The sequence below is a fragment of the Aythya marila genome (genome assembly GCF_965140915.1).
Source record: "Aythya marila genome assembly, chromosome: 1".
Taxonomy (NCBI): Eukaryota; Metazoa; Chordata; class Aves; order Anseriformes; family Anatidae; genus Aythya; species Aythya marila.
This window is the reverse complement of record NC_139042.1, coordinates 68,669,202-68,692,030: the sequence shown is the minus strand read 5'-3', so window position 1 is coordinate 68,692,030 and position 22,829 is coordinate 68,669,202. Positions and strand designations below refer to the sequence as shown.

General features: G+C 42.0%; 1 protein-coding gene across 2 annotated transcripts in view; it reads left to right on the top strand.

Annotated features, from left to right (window-relative positions):
- The first annotated feature begins 10,336 nt into the window (after positions 1-10,336).
- UBE3A (ubiquitin protein ligase E3A) overlaps positions 10,337-22,829 on the top strand; it is a 48,917-nt gene continuing 36,424 nt past the window's right edge. Inside the window, exons 1-3 of one of the 2 annotated variants that reach the window (XM_082770981.1) lie at positions 10,337-10,555; positions 13,752-13,841; positions 17,636-17,703. The gene's annotated coding sequence lies outside the window, so the exon portion shown is untranslated. The remainder of the gene's footprint in view (positions 10,556-13,751; positions 13,842-17,635; positions 17,704-22,829) is intronic. The other variant, XM_082770980.1, reaches the window with a different exon arrangement.

Sequence of the window (22,829 nt, the reverse complement as noted above, 5' to 3'; positions counted from 1 at the left end):
TAACTTCTGAGGATGCTTTGAGCATAATTAGCTATTTAATCAGACCATTTCCAGGGTCCTATTTGGAGGGCCAGAGATCTTGAGGGGTATTTTAGATCTTTGCTGACTACTTGCTTGCATGTTGTTGTGCTGGTTAACTTTACTGTTCGGTTTATATCTGTGGAAAGTGTAAATATATCTGGAGGTGGTACGGAGATGCACTAAATTAAATAACAAAGTAATAAAACTAATCAGCATATTGATTTTAACCATATTCCTACAATATAAATGGAAGCTGAAATTCTAACTGCACTTGAGATGCCTCCCATTAAGTGGGAGGCACTATCTTTATAATTGCTTTATTTACAGATAAAATTTAGATTTACAGATAAAATTTAGTTTTTCACAGACAACCCTACAGTAATCATCACTCTTTCCAGCTATCAAAACCTGCCACAAATAGAAAGCCTATTTCAATAATCAACATCTGCCAGCACCTGTGGAGCAAAGACATCCTTCCCTGATGTTTTCCCTGCACCCCTTTTATCTTTGCTGCCTTGAACAAAAATGTTTTCACAGCCACAAAGCTAACAATATCACACATCATTCCAAGCATCAAGTCTTCCTCATATGATAAAAAATAATAATATTAATAAATAAAATTTTAAAGCAGCAGACTACACAGTGATGCCCACTGCTGTAGAATAGATATCCCATAAGGGTCTCATCAGAAAGTCATTCCTTATGAACACTCATTCAGATTTACAACGCTTCTGTAGAAATGATTATATTGACAATATGAAGGGCAATTTAAACCCTGCAATCTTTATTTATTTATTTATTTATTTACAATTAAAATTATGCTACTGTTGTTTTATTGCCATTTTTTTTCATTGGGGTAGTACACATTGTCTTTTTCACAGCTGCGTGATAAACCCATACAGGTAGGTTTTAATACTCCAGAACAACCTTTGCAAATGTTAACCTTTATCATATGTTGGGCTCGTCTTTCATGCACCAGTGTACTTGTGCACACACAGAGAAATACACACAGAAAAGCTAAGGAAAGCAAAGCACCTTCCAAATCAACCGCTGCCAGCAGTGGTCACCTACCAATGAGACAAAGCACGATCCCCATATACAAATAATTATTTGCTCAAGTAGGGCAAGGAAGACTTGGCCTAGGATATTGTTTAATGTAAAAGTAATAAGAAGACTTTCCAGTGCAAATATTCCACCAGTCACATGACTTGAGTATAGTCTGTGGCTCAGCCTGTATGCAGAGTGGACTCATCTTGCACTAAATTATGTTGTGTGTTTTTGTTTTTTTAACATAAGAGAGTAAAAACAAAGATGTGAACACAAAAGAATCGTCAGTGCATCTCACTGCACGAGGCGGCCTTTTCAGTTCTCCCTCCACACAGACACATGTGGCTGAGAAAGGCAGAGGCTGCACGCCCTCTCTGTCTGTACAGCACAGCATTTCTTCTTAGGAAAGGTCAACATGAAGCACAGTGCCACTGTGCCCTGTTTACACCTTACCCAAATATTTGCCACAAGAAGACTGAGGGTGAGAACCTCACTTGGTGTTAATTTTCAGAGCTCACACCTAGTTCTGAGTGTCTTCAAATTATTTTTTATACTATTTTCATCCATTTTCAGCACATGATTTCACAGATTTGGCATCGCTTTATTCTGAGAAAAAAATATCTAAGCATAATAGCCAGTGTTTCAGAGTTAACTTAACTAGTTACTAGTCTTAACTAGTAATTAGGTGAACGGTACACTTCTGATGCACTGTATGAAGGTGGTATTTGAAGCACTACAAGCATTATAGCATTAGAAGTTAGGCTGATTCCAGGTCATAAATGATTACAAGCACTTACCACGTTACACAACTCTTAGCTGAAGATCCTACACACTTATAACTAAGCTTTTGAGAAGCCTCTCAGGGCAAAGATTTTATCATGTAAATCTTTCTTTCAGGTTCAATAGGAGTATTTTTATGGAGAAGAAAGAAAAAAAAAAAAAAAAGAAAGAAAAAAAAAATCAGGGATTACTTGCTATATTTAGGAGCTCATTAGTTTAATTGAACATTAAAGAGAGTAATAGTGTCTGCAAGCATGGAATTAACCAAATTAGAAGATGAAAACAGAAGGATGCTCCTTCTAGAGTATAACATGCCAGTCTTGGAAACATCAGCATCGGTATTTTAATGGAAGATAAACCCCAATCCTACACAATACTTCTTAACACATTTCCCCTCATTCTGAGGAACAGAATCTCCAGCAATTTCCAGTCATTAACTTCAAACTGGAGAGTGAGATTTGGTGGATTTGTATGCTGAAAGGAAGGTCTATCATGCCAGCACTGAAGCTCCTAGTGGTGACTGAGCCACTAAAATTCAATTCTTGTGACTCTGTCTTCAACAGCAAACCAATTTAAAATATACTGCACCTTTTCACCTCCTTGATGGTCATTACAGATCAGAAGCACTAGATCAGAAGCACTAAATAACAGACGAGCATCATGTTTGGCTCAGGCAGGAAGGACATGAAACTGAAAAGCAACAGGCTGCACAATGATGGCCACTGTTAGAGAATCCACATCATACAGGGGTCGTACCCTTAAAGTTATGCTTTGTGAGTGCTCATCTGGATTTACAATGCCTTCATGCCTGTAATTGCATCAATTTTGATTAATCTGGAAGCGTGCAATGGCATTTATTTTCATTATCCTCCGTAGGATATTGATGCCAGGTGAGGTACCTCTCCAATCGGATGTCACTGGTGAAAAACCTCTGACCTGCTGCTTCCTTTAGAAAAACCAATGTCACCGCAACCTCTCGGGGTTACAGAGCGATCCCTGGACACAGAACCACATCCGCTCTGTGATTCGTTTTCACATTTCTTTCCATAATTGCAAGGCTGTCAGGACCTTCTGGGCTTACAAAGGAAAAACTGTCAAGAAATCACAATTAACATTTATTGTATGTTTGAATCTGATTCTGATGTGCATCGCAACCACTGCAGTTCAATGACTCCAAACAGTGCAAAGTAGCTGCTGTTTTTTTAAGTGCTTGCAATAAATGATCACTGTAGGTTATTAAAGGAACTAATTCACAGGAGCTTGTCCATTCTTTACAAACATAGCAATTTAATCACAAGTTTGGCCTTTTCCATATTAGTAAAGTAAAAGCAGGATTTCACAGTTCACGCAGATTAAATATGAGCCTAGATAAACAGCACTAAAAGCAACACACTGTTTCATACCTGAGCAGACTTTCTGAGACATAGGAGAATTAAGATTCTGTTTTAAAATATACTGATTTTTAGTTCAAATGAGTTCTGGATCCAGACAGCTCCAGCCATTATATCCGAAAGAGAAAAGCAATGGGAACAAGGAGCTCTGAAGCACCTTGGTACTGTTCCAAGGTCTATTTCCATCCCAAGGGCCAAGCCTTTCAGTACACATTCATGCTAAAATCCCGACTATTTAAACTGGATTTTCTTCTGCCATGAAGCATTTTACCTTCTCTGTGCTGCATTTCTTCAGAATGCCAAACAGAAAGTATTATCTTCCTACACAACCAAATGCAGAATTAAGAACTGTGAAAGCAAAATCACAAATGGGCTAGATGTCCTGTGCTTTTCCAGACAAAGCACCTGCTGAATGCATTCGCTGGGTACACAATGGCCTGGATGATCTCTTCTGCTCCATGTGGACCACCAGCCCAGGGTGTCCGTCAGCCCCAAAATCCAGAGGTGTGATATGCCCGCATGCCAGCATCAGGTGGGGCTGAGACAGGGACTTTACAGGAGTTTCCATAGAAAGGCGATGCAGGCACAGGGCTCAGACACAGCCTGCAACACTCTCCAGCAGGCCCCAAGCACTGCGTCCTCCAGCTTGGTGCCACCACTTCTATGGTGAGCTCAGCGCTTGGGGTAGAGGTAGTCTGAGTAGGTACGCTGGCTGCACTTCTTTTAACCTCTTGTGTCCAAACACAGCTCATCCCCACCTTGGTAATAGATTAATATTTTCATCCTCTTCTCCCCAGCTAGGCTCTTTCAATGGCCAGTGCCCCCAGCGTCCTTGTCCCTCTGCCCCGTCCTCTGGTATTCCTTGGAAGTAAGGCATGGAGCAAGGCCCAAACCACAGGAATGAAATTTCCACCTCATACCAAAACCAGGCAATTCATGATGGGATAAGGCATGAGAGGCAGCTTAAATCCTTCTTCTTCTCCTCTGCTCCTTCTTCCCTCTGTGGTTTTGCTGTCTCTGCAGCAGACAAGGAAGAGCTACAGTAAGGTGAGTATTGCTGCTGAGGAAAGGAGGGAAGCCAGGCTTCACACTCACATCTCCTAACACCCAAACCAAGGCAAGCTGGAGCTGTGGCTGACACTGTTTCTTATGCTAAATAAGGGTTTGTTTTCAAGCAGACACCTTTCAGGAGCACCTTCCTTTCCAAATTAAAACCTCCCCAGACAACAGTATTACTAATGCAGCTGTACCAAAAGCACCAGGTGTGGAAAGCTGCATATTCTGTGCTAATTACTCAAGCCTTCAACTTTTCAATTATGTCAGGATGACCTTTTGAAAATCATTTATTGACTGGAAAAATATATATATATATGGATAGCAAGTTGGACCTGATTTCACCAAAGTGCTGCTGCAGTGCTATTAACCAAACCATGCTTTGTATTCAAGGATCAAGCTGTTTAAATAGGAAAGTAATTATGACATTAAAATGCCAAAGGGAAAAAAAAAAAAATTGAATTTAGCACCATGTAGTATAACACAAGGGCAAAGTGAGTTGCTGGCATGACATAAGCTTCTCTTGGAAAAATACAGTGTCTCTTCGCAAAAGCAATATTACCAATTGGGCGTTGTGTTGTCCCTTGTTTTAGGAAAACCTGTGCTGTGTTTGTGCTGGGATTGCTCGGCAGATTTTTTTTTAGCTGTGGCAGGTTGATAAATGTGGATGCCTGCACCCTTCCAGGCATTATTAAGCATGTCACATTAATTGCACAAAGTCATTTTGCTCTGCTCAGCATGTCAGGCTTCTATATATATCTAGGAAAAATAATGTAGGCATGTGGTCAGGAAAACAGCTGTGTCAGTCAGGCTTCTCGTTTACAACTGAAACGAGAGTTAACCCAAACCTGCAGAGCTGTGTGATGCAAGACAGTTTCAGCTGTGTGCTGCAGAAGCCACTGAGATCGCCCCGTGAAATCTCTGAGTAAACAGAAGTATTGCTTCTGAGCATCTTTCACAACCTACTGCAGCCACTCAAAGGCTTCTTTCTGAGACTGGACGACCTGTCGGGAGCTCAGGCCGGGCTGTGAAGGTATAGAAGTGTAAGCACAGCAGAGAGAAAAAAGGCAGGGAAAAAATGGGTTGGAAATACCTGCAGCGCTGGCATCCTCATAGCACAAAGAAAAAAAAAAATGATAGTGGCAGAAAAGAGCATTTCCAATTCATCTGCAGAGGTGACCAAAGAATATTTTGGAAACCTACAGCACCAGCCCTGCACTTCACAGGCAAGAATGATTGTGTCCACAATCTGACCCTGCAAGGAGACTGAACAAGGTCAGCATGAGGTGAGCAGAAAGATGGTCAACACAAAGACTTGGGGATGAAGAGGTGAGCATGAGCTGCTTCTCCTTGCACTGTATTTCCTTCCAGATGCCACTGTGCTGGGTGAAGCAGCCTCTGCCCTGCTGGGCGAATTGCAGTGAAGCACAGAGGGAAAGCTCCCTCATCTTGCAGAGAGGAACTGAAACACTGTCACAGGTCAAGACCAGCCTTGCAGGCAGAAGTGGGAAGGACTTCAAGGTGGCGTGAACCTCCACGTCATACCTTAGCTAAGAGACCAGTCAGCATGAAGAAGGTATGAACAGGTATGTGTTTCAGGACTCAGAAGTGTGCACCGCCTTTCAGAAATGCCTATGGAAAAAATAAATCCTTCAGGTTAAAATGAAGAAGCAGAGGTAAGTAGCTCAGGTCCTAGAATGAAATATTAAACACCACTCTTGCTAGCTTGCTCACTAAGCATCCCTCACTTTTCCCTCCTCCAGTGGGAATTTAAGGTAATCGGAAGCACGCCTGACACAAGTGTTGAGTAGAGGCAAGGAATCAAACTTTACTCTGTATTGCTTGCATTGAGCTTCTGTATTTTTCAGACCAACGTTTCTATGTCTCACAAATAAAAAGAGCAGCGTTTAAACCTGGCAGCGTTTAAGTATTCTCCATGATATTCCTCCATGCCAAACCAATAATAAAAGCTAAGACTAGTTTCAGACATTAAAAATTAACGCTGGCATAAAACCACATCTATATAAAAGCATGCGGGATGTGGGGGAAACACGTCTGGCCAGTCTCCAGAGGACTTTGAAAAGTGAAGTGCCTGTTTCCTTATTTCCACACGCTTCACTCACATCTTACTCTACCGAGAGCTTTACCACAGCTCTTAGCACAAGGAGGGTCACGTTTACTGCAAGTGGCAAAGGGTGGCTTCACCATGCTACCTCCACCATGCTGTCTTGGCTTCATCTCCCCCTTCAGCTAAGGATTACGCTGCATTACGCCAACCGACTTGCACTCCCCTATAGACAGCCTTAGGAGTTCAAGTCTCTCTGTCTGCACTGAAAATGAGGAGATCCGAGTCGAGTGTTGTCCCCATCTCCAAATTTCCTCTAGGGACAAAGAGAGGAGCAGATGAGATGACAGACCATCACTTCTTACCTCAGTAACAACCTATGTTTCCACCCCTGTCACCCAGTCACTGCAGAGATTTTTTTATCTCCCTTTTACCCATACGAGGCTCTAAGTCACTATTTCCTTATGTTAGTGACCATCTTTTCCCCTTCCTTACCTTTTAACTGCAAAGGGAGGCATAAAGTCTTCAGCTATCAGCAAGCTGAAGCATTTGGCTTGGCTCCCAAAGGCTCTTAACACTTCAGTGTATTTTTTCTGTCTAAAGAGGATTAACTAAGTTAGACAGCTCACAAAAAGATGCCTATCATCTAAGGGGTTACACTTACAAGGCTTCAAGATCTCATTTTCACTCTGATAATTCTTTGAAATCAACATAAAAAAAGAGTATTATCGAGTCCTTTGTACTGGGGTTTTCACATGAAATGAAAAAGGGATACATGCAGCGTTCTGCCTATGTTCACTAAGCCAGCTCTCATGGAAACTTTCTTCTACAAAGCTCCAAAGTGAGACATCAACCTCTACTGAAATTAATATGCAGCAGACCTGGTTCACGATGGCATTTCTCCAGCATCAGACATGAATGGTGAACTGGGCTTGGAATGCTATTTTTAATGAAAATTTTTCCTTTTCCTCCTGCTGGAAACCACTGCCTATTCCATACAACCTGTGTACAAGGCAGATTGTTAATGTTCTTCTCCAGCAGTTAAGAAAAGACACTTATTTCCAAATGTTCAGATGCTAAAAAATAGGTTTTCTAGAGGGCTTCTACATAGCCACCAGGTTATTAGCTGTAATTGTTTTTATATTTTAACCTAGCACTATTTGCATCAGGTAATTGAAGCACCTCGCTGCAGCCTGTCTGTGGAGGGGCTCGCTGGAAGCCAAAGCACTTGTTCCCCGCAGCTGCAGCCCACACCCATGCCAAAAGCTGCAGCACAGCTTAGTGAGGAGCAGGCAGCAGCAGCTTCTCCACCGGGAATTCCACTCACATTTCTCCAAGTTCAGGCTTTGCTCAGCTGGGAAGATACTGTTGCTTTCCACCAGCTGGCTATGCCAGTGCTGAAAGCACTCAAGGCAGCAAAAGCATGTCTATGCCCCAATACTCGAGCCCTGTGGAATATTTAAAATACTTAAATGAGGCAGGAGAGTACAATTATCCCCCTCCTAGCAGAAACAGCTTGGGGATGCCAATGGCCATAGTTATCAATGGCAAGTCAAGCTACTCCAGTGTAAAAAAAGTTTCAAATACGTGATATAAAACCTAACGATGATTTAGTACTTCCCCCAAAGTAGCAATTTATCCCTAGCAGAAATCAAAGCAAAATCCATCACACAGCTTGGTCATCCGTGCACTACTGCTACAGAACAATTTGCTCAAAGTATATTCCGTGATGTATCGTCCTTTGTATGTCCACAGCCAAGAAGATTTGTCCCACACCTCCTCGAACCAGAAGCAAGGCTGAGACTTTTCCCATCCATGGTCTGTTCAGAGAAGCTTTTCCCATACCTCTGGATGCAGTCAGTGCAGTACACAAGCACCTCCACCCACACCATCCACATCAGCTGGCTCTATACTGCACGTTTCCTCTGCCTGCTGTCATCTGCCTCTTTCTTAAAATCTCATTTGTGGACTAAGAAATATTGGTCTTGTTTCTTCAGAGGAAAACCTGTGAAACTTCTAAGCACTACCTCAGAGCAGTGATGGGCCATGAAATGACCATTACTAACTCAGGACAAGATCTCAGGATTGCAGTCAATAGTTCCACAGGAAAAAAAAAAATTAAAAAAAAATTGATGATCTGAAAGAGGGAAAAAAAATAAAAAGAAAAAAGAAAACAAACAAAAAAAAAAAAAAAAAAAAAAAGAAAAGAAGTGGCAGAAACTATTTGGAAAGAAAAAAAGGATAAAATGATCATTTCATTGTATAAACCCATGGTATCTGTATCCTAGATATTTAGAGCAGTCCTCCTCCTTCCTGCTACAAGGTTGTAGGAAAATTCAAAGATGACCAAAGGCCTCCAAAAAGTTGCAGAGAAGGTCTCATGCAGTGACTGAGTAGGACAGATCCCAGCAAGGACTTTAGGAGCACCACTTAAATGTGCAACAACATTGTGAAGGCCAAGGCCAGGCTGGAATCAAAAGTGTCGAAGATTGTGAAGGACAATAAAGGCATCTATTAGTCCATCAGCAGCAAAAGGAGGCCTAAGGAAATTGTGGCTTTGCTGACTGATGTGGCAGAGCACCCAGAAAAGACTACATCGGTGCTGTTGTTACTGTCAAGGTGTGCTATTGGGGTTCCCAGATCTCTGTGGGTAGCAGCAACGCCTGGGGGAGATAAGGGGCTGCTCACAGCAGAGGAGGATGGAGTTATTCAGGACTTGAAGTGTGCATATAAAAGCTCAGAGGATCAGATGGGAAACAACCAAGCAAACTGAGAGGTGGCCAACATCACTGCAAGGCCACCTTCTACCGTCTCTGAAAGATTGTGATGCTCACAGGAGGTGACCAGGGATCAAAGGCAAGGAAGATCTGGGGGTCTTAGGGCTGATAGGCTTCACCCAAAACTTTGGGAGGTTATTTGCAGGGTGGGAAGAGCCAGCATGGATGTGCTGAAAATGAATAATGCCTGAGCAGGCTGAGTAGGCCTGCGATGAGAGGACTGGCTCTGTGGGCAAGGGGAGAGCAGACGATGGTGTTTGCTTGGACTTTAGCCCGTGACTTGGCTCCCTGTAACACCCGCAGAGCCAAGCAGGGGGTGAGGACTGGACACAGGGGCACTGCAGCAGGGCTAAGGGGAAGCAGGAAGGGACCACATCTCACAGATCATTTGCTTCGTGTTACTATTTCTGGGGCGACAGGGGAGCTCGTGGCACAATAAACGTTATTCTCAGCCTGCTATTTTACTCATTAAAACTGGCAGGTTTGGCAACTGGGTGGCAGAGGGCTTCCAGACACAAACTCTGCGTGTTTTAGTGAGCAGTTTTAGAGGAGCACTGAGGCACGATGCCGGCTCGAGCCCAGCGACGCACCCCGCTTTGGGACCATGCTGAAGCCCGAGGGCATTTCGCTCAAGATTCATACCCCATATATATGTCTGGAGGTGCTAGGGCTGGGTGTGCTGCTCCAAAAATCTCTCACGTGAGAAATTTTAAAAATTCGAGCTAAATACGGGAAATAGTGAGTTCAAACACGGCAACAGAGCTGCGTTTTATTAAAGCTCTTAAACACACACGCAGGGTAAAGATTTGGCTTCGATTTCACGCCTTTGAGAATGCATTTTCATGGTTTTAAGGGTTTATTTTAATATTTTAAGCGTTTGTGGCCCCAAATTAGGTGTGTTTTTTTTTTTTTTTAAACCACCTCGTCTACCGGGTTGCGAGCGAGCAACTCAGTGACCCCCCCCCCTCCCCTCCCCTCCCCCTCCATCAGCGCTTGCGCACAATCCCCCCCACCCATCCCCTCCTCCCCTCATCTTTGCCCTCTCCCAACATGGCCGCGACCGCCTCTCTCCCTCGCAGCGCGCAGGCGCTGCGACTCTATGATCCCACCGCGCTGCTAGCGCGCCCCCCCCTTTCCCCTGTTTCCCCCCCTCCCCGCGCGCTGCACGCCGGGACGCGCCGGGTCCTCCTCCTCCTCCTCCTCCTTCCCCCCTCCGCCGGTCCCAAGATGGCGGCGCGGGGCTCGGGCTGAGAGCGAGGAGCCCGTCGGCGACAGGCGGCGCACCCGCGGCCCGCCCCGGCCCTCCTCCCCTGCACAGGCCTCGGGGGCTCCTCCTCCTCCTCCTCCTTCCTCAGCGTCGTCGCCCGCAGCCCCCGCATGAGCCCGGCCGGCGGCGGTGGCGGCAGCAGCAGCAGGCCCAGGTGGGTAGCGCCGGGCAGGGCCGCGGTGGGGAGGGGAAGGGGAAGGGAAGGAGCTGGGGGGGGGGGGGGGGGAGGCCTCGTGCCCGTCCCTAAAATCCGGCTGCGAGAGGGCGAAACGCGCTGCTCAACTCTGCCTCAAATAATCCATAATCTCGCCCTGCCTTCTGCCCCCTCCTCTCTCCGCTTCATGTAATTATTTTTTGATGTTGTGTCCCTCCGTGCAAGAGGTGCTGTCGCAGCCTGGGGTGGGTGCGTGTGGAAACTTCGCTGCCTCGGCAGGAGGCCGGGCAGACCTGAGGCTTCCTGAGATCCAGCTCCTCAGATGGGATTTCCCCTGCCTGTCTGCCAAAAAAGTTCGTCGCCGTGGAGTTGTACCTGGTTTTTAGCTTGGATTCTCAAGGAAGAACAACCCCTGTGAGCCTGTTGTCAGTGCATCTAATGTGTATTTTGAACTAGTTTGAAAAGGAGAGGCCTGAAAGATTCGTGCGAGCAGCATCCACGTAGAGAGGAATTCCCCGCCAAGGAGAAAGCTGTGGTGCGAGTCTACCTGTACTGTTAGGCTGGGTGGGAGCAGGGTGGAGGTGATGGCAAGAAAAAAAAGTAAGAAAGCAGCTGGAAAATGTACTTTAGAGGTCTCCCAAATGACTTGCTTTGGGTGGTGGTAGAGTATTTGAATATTGTGGGACTAAGCGCTCTGTGCGCTTGCAGTGTGGAAACAGCTCAAGGTACTTTTTTCCTGTCTGAAAGTGCTGTGGAACTCAGTGTTTCGTGATTGTGTTGGACTGAAAACATGAGGCGTGCATCGCCAAGCTGCTGTGGGTATTCAGTAGTTTTCCTCACCTGCGTTTGCCTTTTAGAGCAGATGCAGTTTGCAGTGCTTATGACTACTGTCTTCATGACAGGGATGTGCTGTCAGTTCACTACACACAAATCTCAGCAGAAAAAGCTATGCCACTGTTCAGGTTTACAGGGCAGAAAAAACACCTTTAATTGAAATATTACATGAAAATAGTGCAATATTACAGATACTGTGTTTCTTGTGACTGCCCCATTTCACTCTGTTTACTGTTTAATGTGGCATCCTTCATAGTAGAATTAATAAGTTCTTTCTCTTTACCAGAGCTGTTTGATATCTCTTCACTGCAGTAACCTGAGTTTCTCCCAGGTGTTTAGAAATAAAAGCACACCAAGCTAGATGACAAAATAAATGATTTCACTTTTTTTTCCACTTCTTTGTGCATCTGTATTTAAAAAAAAAAAAAAAAAGCTTGAAATAGTGGAGGTGTTTGTCTTTTTCATAGCAGTGAGTTTCAAAGCCTCATCTCTCAATCCAGGGCTTCTTCAAAACTAATGTGTGGGTTTTGATCGTTTTTTAATAGCAAACAATTTTCAGTCTTTTTTTAATTACTGCTGCTTCTTAAAGACACGCCAATGATTATCTTGTGTGAATGGAAGTTAAAACTTTGCATGTTAGATATCTAGGGACTTGCCAGAGTCTGTTAGAGCACCTTGAGACTGTACCTACGCTAATCAATTCAGGAAAATACAGCACGTTCACTTCGTTTTCATTCAGCTTCACTTTTTGTAAGAGAAAACATGCTTCAGATATATGAAATACGTACCTGTAGTGTGAAGTCATGCTTGTTTCACTTTAAATGCGTGCTTTGTTGATGTGTTTGTTAGTTTTTCCATGAATTCACAGGTTCTGCCTCACTGAATTTGGAGGAGGGGCAGGAGCATCTTTGAGTCGAGTTTTAGTAGTCCCAAACATATAAACATGTTTAAGCGTATAACATCTTGTTAAGCAGTAATTAGTGTAGTACATGATATGACACTTTTAATGGAACAAATTAAGTGCTTATTTTATTGAAATATGCATCGTAGTTTTTGCTGTGTAAGAAAGATCTTTTTTTTTTTTTTTTGCCTCTACTACTTTTGGTTTCAGTTTACTTAGGGAATGTCCAGAGAGTATTCATTTTTTTGTAAAAGCAGGAAGTGTCTTTTTCCCCTTCTGCCTGCACCAGTGCATTCATCCACTGGAAGGCAAAACCCACTATTTCGTGAAAATAGAACATGAAATTGAGGGACAAAGGGAGGGAATTCCAAAAATATGTAGGCATACATCTCATTTCAAGTGTCAGTCTTTGTTTCTGGTCACCATAGTCCAGATCTTTGCTGAACTTCAGTTAATGATTGATATTGATTTTATTTATTTTCCTTAAGATAAATGTTGTTCTTCTTGTTTGTTTGTTTGTTTGTTTGTTTTCCTGAAGGCTCCAGTATATTTGAGGTAGCTATGAGTTTTATGGAGAGCCAGTGTTCAAGGGCTTTCTGTTAGTAATCGAATTCTGATTTGTATGTGGAAGAAGAGGGGCAAGAATATCGCTGTCAGGGTCCATACAAAATAATTTAAAATTTGGTATTTATTTCCATTACTCTCCTACTTTGCCTAACTGGCTGCCCCAAGAGCATTGTACGCGTGGCTTAAATGTTTGTGTCCCAGAGACGACAGCAACGAGCACATCGCGTGTTTGAAGTGACTTTTGTTCTTGCCACCTTAAACACTTTGACCTTAACTAACATTTACTGCCTGAACTTCCTGTATATGTAGCCAGCACCTGACTGCCTCATGAAGCCACGACGTATGGCCCGTGAACGAAAGCTGGGAGGCTGCTGGCTCATCTGGGCAGCAGTGTGCACGATATATCTCGCTGGTTAGCTGGAAGTCAGCAAAGGCAGTGTGAAGGTAATAGTTTGTAATGAAGCCACGCTTCAGCAGCTGTACCAACTGGGGAGATGTTTCTTCAGGAAAACAACCTCAGAGTAGAGAGGTTTGAAAATAATAGTCAAAATCAAGTGAGGTTTACATCCAGGATTCCTGCCTGGCAATGTAGCATAGGAATGAGTTGGACTTTAAATCACTAAATTCGAATAGTTCCACCTTTCCGTGGCAGATCGTATTGACAAAGTAACTTGTTGATTGCACAATTGCGTTATAAATTAAATATCATCTTACAAAGACTCCTCTTATGAATGAACCTCTTAAAGGAAGCATTAACTGCTTTTTACTTTTAATAGGTTGAAGCTGCTTCCCTGTGTTATGCAGACTGCTGGCTGGAGGAAGGGGGTGGAGATCAGTCTTTACTGATACTCATTGTCACCGCCTCGCGTGGATTTTTGTACCCATGTTTTACAGGGTGGTGAAGAATTAGGAGAAGCTGCGGTTGTTCAGCTGAGTGGATCTAAATGGGTGGCTTCCCTTTGGACCCTCACTCCTCTGTCTTAGGTAAGAGGGGTGACCTGCTCCTTTCGGAGCAACTTGCATTTCCTTAGAGCAGGCGTGTGTGTGTTGTAAGAGGAACTTCTAGGTAGAGCAGCAGAGGCTTGGACTTTTTTGCAATCTTGTGGTTTGAAAAGGATATTCGTATTATGTGGCTTTCCAAGGCTTTTCATCAAAGAGCATTACTGCTTGCATCCATCCAAACGTGCTCTTGTGCTTATGTACTGGAAGAATCATGCTCATCTTGTGTAGGATGCCAAGGATGGGACACATCGGAGGTGAATTACAGTAGTGATGTTTCACCACAACCTGGAAGTGAGGTACCTGTTGGCTGCTTGACAAGCAGGCTACTCATTTTTTTCATGTTATATTCATTAGTGTATCAAAGAACATACTTAAAATCCTTGCGTGATGTCATTTTGCAGGTCGTGGCCTAAAGAATGAAATAAGACAAGCTAAGTGTATCAAAAACTATAAGGTACAGCATCTCTGTTTTGGACCTGCTGGAAATTTTGGTCATGAAGGGCCTTGTGTTAACCAGTGGGCTCACAAGCAGGAAATCATGGAGCTGGTGTTTAGGTTTGGTGGTGGTGTACGTTGGTCTGCTGCTGCTGCTGAGTCCATGTGTTTTTTTCCTCATTCTGGTAGTAGTGTGGCAGGAATGATGCTGTCCTGACTGAGGTCAAAGTGTAGGGGTGAGGCTGGGCGTTCGTGTCTCCTGCACAGAGATGACCATGCTCTTCCTCCCTTTGGAGGACCCTTGTTGGGATTTCTTGGTATCAAAAAAAAAAAAAAAAAAAGGTATCAAAACCTTCTACCAATCCAGATAATACTTACGATATCTATCACTGCTTGAGAATTTCCATTTCCAATATGATGCTTTCATCTTCATCTGAATGTGGTCATACAAATGATGATTACTTCCTAAATCATAGTGAAATCTAATACCCGAAGTCATGCTGGCCACTATCAGGGCTTAACACGCACATGCGCCCTATTCTTTGTTTGGAAAGTCCAAGGTACAGCAGTGCGTGCTGGCAACTGTGGCAGCACCTAGATGCTCGCTCAAACTGTTGTAGCAAAATTTGCCTGTTGTGGGTCATGGAAATACATTCTTGCTGTCCACACAAACTGTAAATTCTTCCAGTTCAGAGGTCAGGGGAGTTCTTAGGGGACTGTATTGCTGCACTTGAAATAACCCTGGTTCTTGATTGCAAAGGTTAAGTCCTTTCCTTTATAAGATGGTGATTAAATACTCTGTTTGCGTGGTTCTTTTGACCTGAATATCTACCTCCAAACATCCTCCTTTCAATAAGGCTTGTTTTATTTGACTGAAGTGCTAAGAATGTCTGTGCTGGAAGAAGAAATTCTTACTTCAACTTACGTATTTGAAATTGTGTGAGAGGATCTATACTACTAGGCAGAACACCTACCATTTTCTTTAGGATAGCATGCTTAAATTCTTCTCTTCTGTTCCTGTCTTGTGACAGCTGATGTGTGCAGTGTGTTTTAAAAGGTAGAAATGATCATTCAAGCTCCTGATAGATGTGACACTCTTACATCTTTTATCAGGCAAGAAACAAGAGTTGTAAAGTGTTTTTCATAACTTATAATTAGATTCTTAAATATTTTTGCAGTGCTGTACACTACACTTGGTTAATTCAGTAGCTTGCCATCTCTGTTAATGTGCAGTGCGACTCGAAGCCTTTTCTTACTGAAAATGTGTGACGACAGCCACAAAAAAGCAGCACTCTTGGCTCTGGTCATGAGACAGATCGAGGGTTCTTCATGTGGAGTGGAAGCAGCAGCGTTAGCCTTGCTTTTAGCCACACGTGCCCATTTGCATCTTTTTTAAGCAGCTGTGGCTTAGTGTTAATCAGTAAATACACTGGAGGTAAATGTTGAAGTACATCTGATTTTGTGAGGTTACTCTCATTCCCGTTAGAGAAGCGTTGCAGATCCCACGTTCCCTTTTGCTGGTGTTCACGGAGCCTTTCCGCAGGCTGCTGACCTCCTCGGGCTGGAGCTTGCCTTGGTGGTAGCTGGTGGTGGGAAGGCTGAGGAAGGAGAGCTGGCAGTCCAGGTGCTTCACTTTCACGCTCTTGGAGTTACTCTTTGCTGCTGCCAGCCACGTGTGTGAGTCTTCTCTATCCATCTCCTCCACTCGGGTCTTGCTCCTGCCATAACCTGTACTGTCTTCAACTACGTGGCTTCAGTTCCATTGGGACCCCTTGCTTTCTGGTCTCCTTTTGCGGGCAGTAATCCTAAGATCCCTGATAAATGTATTTGTGCTTGTTCTCCATGCTGTTCTTTGCTGGTACTCAGTGGTCACTGTAAGTTGGTGCCTTTGCACCTTAGGGGGTGCTGAGTGAATTGCGTGTAGATGGCGTTGTTCTGGGTGGGTACAAGAATGTGTGCATAAAAAATAAACATATTTTACAGTTTAAGCTGGAAGTCCTGTGGTATGAGATGTGAAAATCCTGTTCACATTTGTAAGAAACCTTCTAGCTGAGTTTGCCTAATGCTTTCACTGTGAAAGTACAATTACTCTTCGTGCTGGTGCTGAAACACGGTGTAAAACAGCTGGATTTCTGCTCGTGGTATGGAGTGTCAGCACCTCCAAACAGGAAAAGCATGTTACTCTCTCACTGTTCAGATAAATTTATTCTTCTGAATATTAGTAATTTTTTTTGACACATTGATGAACATGATGTTATTAATTTTAATTATATATAAATCCACATAATTATTGTAATTGTGTGTTGAAATAGGAATCTTGTGTCACTGAACACTTAGGCTGCCCTGTTTTATTTTATTTATTTTTTTAAATATAGAAGTCATGTACTAACTGTTAGTGCTGTAGAGCTGAACTGGCACAAGTGTGCCTCTCCGGGGTCATTCCTTTTCGTATCCCTGGTATGGAATTGGGCCTTTCGTCCTGCATGGGTCCTCTGTTTGACAACTGCAAGACAAAGTTGAATGTTCTCTTCAGCTAACCAGATCAGGTTTTCTTTCCTGGGGACGCTCCGATCTGTGTCAGAAATCAGACTGGATCAGCTACATTGAATTTGTTGTTCTTAAAAGAGTTCTAGCGCCAAGAAATTAAGTATTCAATTTCATGGCACTGAAAATGTGATACGTTGCACCAAATCAGTAACTTTCCAAACAGTAATCAGTAGAGCTCTTTAATTATATGCCTATTTCTATGTTACTTAGGTTCACTTAGGTTCTACTGTGCTTGTTAGTTGCTTGCTTGCTTGTTTGTTTAAAAAAAAAAAAAAAAAAAGTTTGGAGTTTAGGCATAAGTCCTTTGTTTATTGTAGCTTTTCTAAAAATGAACTTTTTATAGAAATGCTTATCAAACTTAAGCAGTAAAGACAAAAATGTGGTTCTCTTCATGAATTCTCTTGATTTTTTTTCTTCATGGTATAATTACTGGTGTCTTTGATACAAAAAATTAAAAGGGGGAGGGCAGGGGAGAAAACTTGCCAGAATCTTCGAGAAGAAGGAAATGGATATTTATAATGAAGTGGATAAACAGAATTATAAAACTGGATTGCATCACTGGAGAGGAAAGAATAGGGAACACGCTGTGTATGGACTTTCTGCTTTTGCAGTTTTCCTCACATACTAAGTATTTTATCTGTTGTACTTTATTTTGAAAGTATATGTTTCCTTTAGCTGTGAACTTATGGACAATTGGATGGCTGTTCTTGAATACGTTGTCTTGAAGCAACAATGAGTTTCCTGGTAGTATAGAGCATACTGCAAAAACTGAAATACAATGTTTTGCATTATAGGTACAAGAACTGTGGAAGTCCATTGTAGAATTTGGAAGAACAAGTTTCTGCAGCTCTGGAAAGATATGGTATGTTGTTTTTAATTTTGTTTTAATTACTAGAATACACACAACATATTATTATACTTTTTTTTTTTTTTTTTTCCTGATTTAAAAAACAGTTGAAAATAAATTCAGGTTCATTTTTTCCCCATATTTTATTTTTATTTTTTTCCAACTGTGGTGCCTGTTACTTTTAGGCATAGTTTTTCAGAAAGCTAAGTTATTTGATATTCCTGGAGAAAATAAATGCTGATGCTGCAACATTGATGAATTACCTTTTAGTCTGTTTTACAAGCTCAACATTATGCTACTATCATTTGTCTGTTTCTCAATGGATTGGATAAGAGCTGGTGCTGTTCCTCTGAGGGCTTTTTTCTTGCTGTTGTACACAGTTATAGTCAGGCTTGTGCAGTTTTTAGGTGTAACTTGAAAAATAAGCTCAGAACAAGGAGAAAATTTAACCAAACATCACTGTAAGTGAAAATTGTCAATAGGACTGTTAGGAGACACAGAAATGTAACCTCCACCAACAGCGTTAATGTCAGGCTGTGGTACCTTGTATCTCTTTTTGTATACACTGTTAAGTGTCCAACAAGCTCGAAAGTGTTACATGCATTATAGCAGGATTGGAATGTTAACTTGTAGCTATGCTCATTCCTATTTGCTAACTTTTTACTGGCATATTCCAATGGAGATACCTGGTAGTACAGAATATCTGCTCCACTCTGTAGTGGCTCAAGTTCTGTAGAGGTCAGCATCTTGAGACAGTGATTTTTGGAAACTTCCTGAATTCAGAAAAAAATATTATAAAATTCAGACCTTTTCTAGGTTATTGAATAGGTCTGTTAGTGCATATAAAACCATATGGGGCTACTTCAGCAGCTATGGCTAAGCTATGCATGTACCTTATTTCTTTTTAAGTGCTTTAAATGCAGGGAAGAACTCAGTAACTGCTGAGACAATTTTTATACCTGTGTGTTTGTCTGGACCCTTCTTCTGAAGATACCTAATATAAAAACATATTTAAAGTTCTTAAACCTCAACGTTACAGAGGGGTTGTTGAGTGTCTTTTTTTTGTATAGTTCTACTTCATAGGAAGCTATCGACAGGAGAGAGGAACAATTCTAAACTGAAAATTTAAATATAGCGTGTGCTAATTAAAACCAGTAAGTTTTTTTAAAACAAAAAAAAAAGTTGCGTTATCACAATCCAGATGTTCCTGAGAGAATGCTATAGATTGGTCCTTTACTCCAGCAGGCATCTATATTCATTTTTGCACCCACAGCAGCACTGGGACCACCCACCTGCTTCTTGCTCTCCAGTTTCAATACCTGTTGTGTGTATGACAGGTCTTCAAACCTAGCCATTATTTCTTTACTGCCATTACTTCTGCTGACTGCTTTTTTCCTGAATGCTTAAGTACTTGGAACTGTATGTATGCACATAGTCTTTGTAATGATGTGCACTTCATAAACCAATGAACAAGAATCCCCAATCTGCTACAATATGCAAGTAATGAATACTAACAACATGAGAAAAGCTAAAGGTTGTGCTACAGAACTGCACGATTGTTTGCTTTCAATATGAACTATATACAAACAAACACGCTGGTGATACTGAAGAACTTGGTGAACAGGAAGGTACTTTATGTGGAAGAGGGAGGATGGAAAAAGAAAGCAAAATAACCAAGCTTGAGCAAAAGGATAGCTGGAATAGAAGTTTAAATATTAAAGCTGGAATGTAGCTGTAAAAATTGTTTGGAAGAGAACTTAGGCTGATACCAGCCCAGTAAACAGAGGTCTGCTAAAACAAATCTAAGTAGACAACTGTATTTATTTCACCTTTCCAGGTGGGAGGGCCTTTCCTTTCAAAACTACATATAATTTTGGAGGGAGCCTGAAGTAGCATACATCAGTGAGATAGAAACAAATGGTTCTTCCAGGAAAAAAAAAAAAAGGGTTTGTGTGGTGGAAGAAGCATCAGCTATGGCCCAAGCAAAAAATGTAGGACCTAAAGATAATTGTACTTCTTTCCCTCTTTTACAAAGGTGAATAAAGTATGTCTGTTATCTTACAAAAATATAAAATGGAAAAAGAATGCTGGGAGGGGAAATCTAGTGTCCAGAGCTGTAGGGATGGTTTTAGAAAATGAGAGTAACAAACAGGCCTTTAGCTTTAGAAGGAAAATGGGGCCAAATGTGAGACCTCTTACTACTACTATGTGATTTTTATTAAGGTATAGCAAGTATACAGATAGCATGGGGTGAAGTTTTTGTATAAATCTGTAGTTGATTTCTTTATTTTGAGATGTACCAAATGCTCCAGATTCTACCTTTAATAAACTCAGGATCTTACGTTTTCACTGAAGTGTAAATTCCAGAATGGTACCAGCCTTAATTTGAAGATGATAATGAATTCAGATCCCCATTCCAAATAACTTATTCCTCACCATCCTGCATGCTTGTGTACCTACACTAACTTGAATTTTTCAACCTGTAGTTTCTAGTTATAGAGCTTATCAAAAGCACATTTTAATTGGAGGATTTTCTGTGCCGTGAGAGGACTTAGTTTCTTCCAATATTCTCATTGATTAGCCTGGTTAACTTCAAACTCTTTCCATTGGTCCATCACAAGGAGCTTTCTCCTGTTCTCATGCTTGCTTTGTGGTTCTCTTCTGCTGCTTCTGGAATGGTTTGGAAGAATACTGAGTAACTGGACGATAGGCTCAAGCTTCTAACGTGTTTGAAGTACTTTGGGCAGATGAACAAACACCTTTCCAGAAACTGTTCATTAATTGTGTGTCTTCAGCTGTTAATACTGGGAGCATATGTGTGTTTGATTCTCAGCTGTGACTTCTGTGGTCACTTTTGGTTGGCATTTTCCATGATAGAATCCCTTTTTATTTTGGTCTTCTAACCACGTGGTTTTCTATTATTCTGTTCTTGCAATTAAATGGGTTTAACTTATGAAGTAGTGAAGAAAACTTTTATACAAATGCTGGCTTTTGCAGCTCCTCTACGTTTTATATAATCAGGCCATCAATAAATAAAAATAAAATAAAAATAAACCAACATTTAAATAATAGTAAACTAGTGGCTGTTTTATTTTACTTTAAGGTAGCTGTTAATTTGACCTGCTAGAAGTTTCATGGAGAAAATGTCTGGAGTCTTATGGAGAAGGACATTCAGAGGGATCCTTCAGTAAATGTATAAAAGCTGCCTTTCTTGGTATCTTCCTGAGAGATAACCAGAGAGCTGGTTATTTTTAAAAAAGCAAGTCAAATTTCAGTACTGGAAGTTAAGGAAGGTCATGACACGTTTTGTATTGGTGGATCAACTCCTTTTTTTGTTAGATCATCCATCAAAAAGATGGTCTTAAAAAATGGATAGAAGCTTACTCAGGTGGAAACTTAAATTATTCTCTAAAAGAAACTTACGTTCTTAACAATGCCACCTCTCAGGGCATGCATCCTCCCAGCTGTTGATCAGAATTGTTCCTCTGCTCCAGGGTTTTCCTAGACCTCTGACACTGAGTGTCAGCCACCACCTAGCTGTACTGCCCCAGCTAATGGACACCTGGAAGTCAAATAACACAGGGAAACAGTAGGTGTAGGAAATGCATGCAAGTGACAACTCGCTTGGATTACTTATGAACATGTACTTGTGTTCTCCATGGCGTGGCTTTGGATTATGTTTGTTGAAGCTGCATGCCTCTTCTTGACTCATGTTTGTGCTTCCAGACTCTTAAGATTCAGGTAAATGTATAAGGAGAAGGTCTCATCAGGCTATGCAACGAAGTTGCTTTTTACCTGCTTTTGAAGCATCTGAATATGGTTTGACTGCTTGCTTTGAGCAATTTATTATTTATTTCCTCCTCCTCCTTCAGCTGCCAGGAGTATTCTTTTCAGAAAATCTGCACCTTAGAGAAAGGAGTGTCACTTCCAAGTGCTGCATAAACATTACTTATCCTGCTCACTGTTGCAGAGTGCTACTCTGGGCCATTCAGGGCTCTTCAGATGTGTGGTTTGAGGGCATGGTTCTTGTTAGTTGCAATATCGGTCGCTACAGTCCTGCTTCAGTCTTCGCCTTTTACATAGTCACTCGGCAGACATAGATGTGTCTGTCCTGGAGCACGCCCAGTACCGAAGAGCCTCCAGCAGCCATCTCAGGTTTCTCAGATATATTCCACAGGCGTACACAATGCTCGATACCTTCAGCTGCCCTGTGTGTTTGTAAAAGACTAAACCTTAAACCGTGCTAATTATGACAGTGAAGACTGGAGAAATCTTTTTTAGTAACTCAGCTCTGAGAATAAATATTTGCTCTGGAGCTGCTTTAGAGTCAGAAGGTAAGTTACATCCAGAGTTTTTTTTGTAAAGGAATACCTATGACAGAAAAGCAGGTGTCCTAGGTGAGCTTCCTAGTCATTCTTCCCAATGCATCTTTCCAATATGCTAGTTTGTTAGTGTGGTTTCCCTTTCCTAGTCAAGTTGTCCTCTACAGGACTCTTTTAGCATTTTTTTTCTGCCTTGTCTGGTTCCAGCAGTCAAAATGTGCTGTGTTTGAACAGATACTCAGCATAAGGGATCTCTGGTAGCCTCCTTCACGCCCACCCCGTGTTTCAATGTGCTGGTCTCTTAATGCCAGCAGACAGTACTCTGCTGATGGGTGAACAAGAGAGGTTTTAGTGAAATGAATTTTCATCCATGCTGTCATCCACAGGACTGGCAGTGATTAAAAGTGGGGAAGATAGGATGAGAAGGAGATAGGAGGGAAAATGAAAGTGATTCACTGAAGTTTCTTGCTCCTGGCATCCGGATTGTTGAAAGGGACCATGAGCTTTTTGTACCTCAGTACAGTAAATCTAGTCTTAAGGTACCATGTAACAGATTTGAAATGCTGCAGCTCCATGATTCAGAGTTCTGATCATAAGATCAATTTGTAGATACTAATTTCATTACAAAGCTTGGATAAGTTAATGTCAACTCTGTCATGCTGTTTCAGATAGTCTCTTAATGTGGGTACTGTAAATTTGGTTTGGTGCTTCAGTAAGTCTGGCTAACAGAGCTGGGTCTGTGTCAAGCATGAGCACAAACTTGCCTTGGCCATGACTGTGCAGCCATCATCTCCGACTGTTTTTTAATGTTCCAAACTC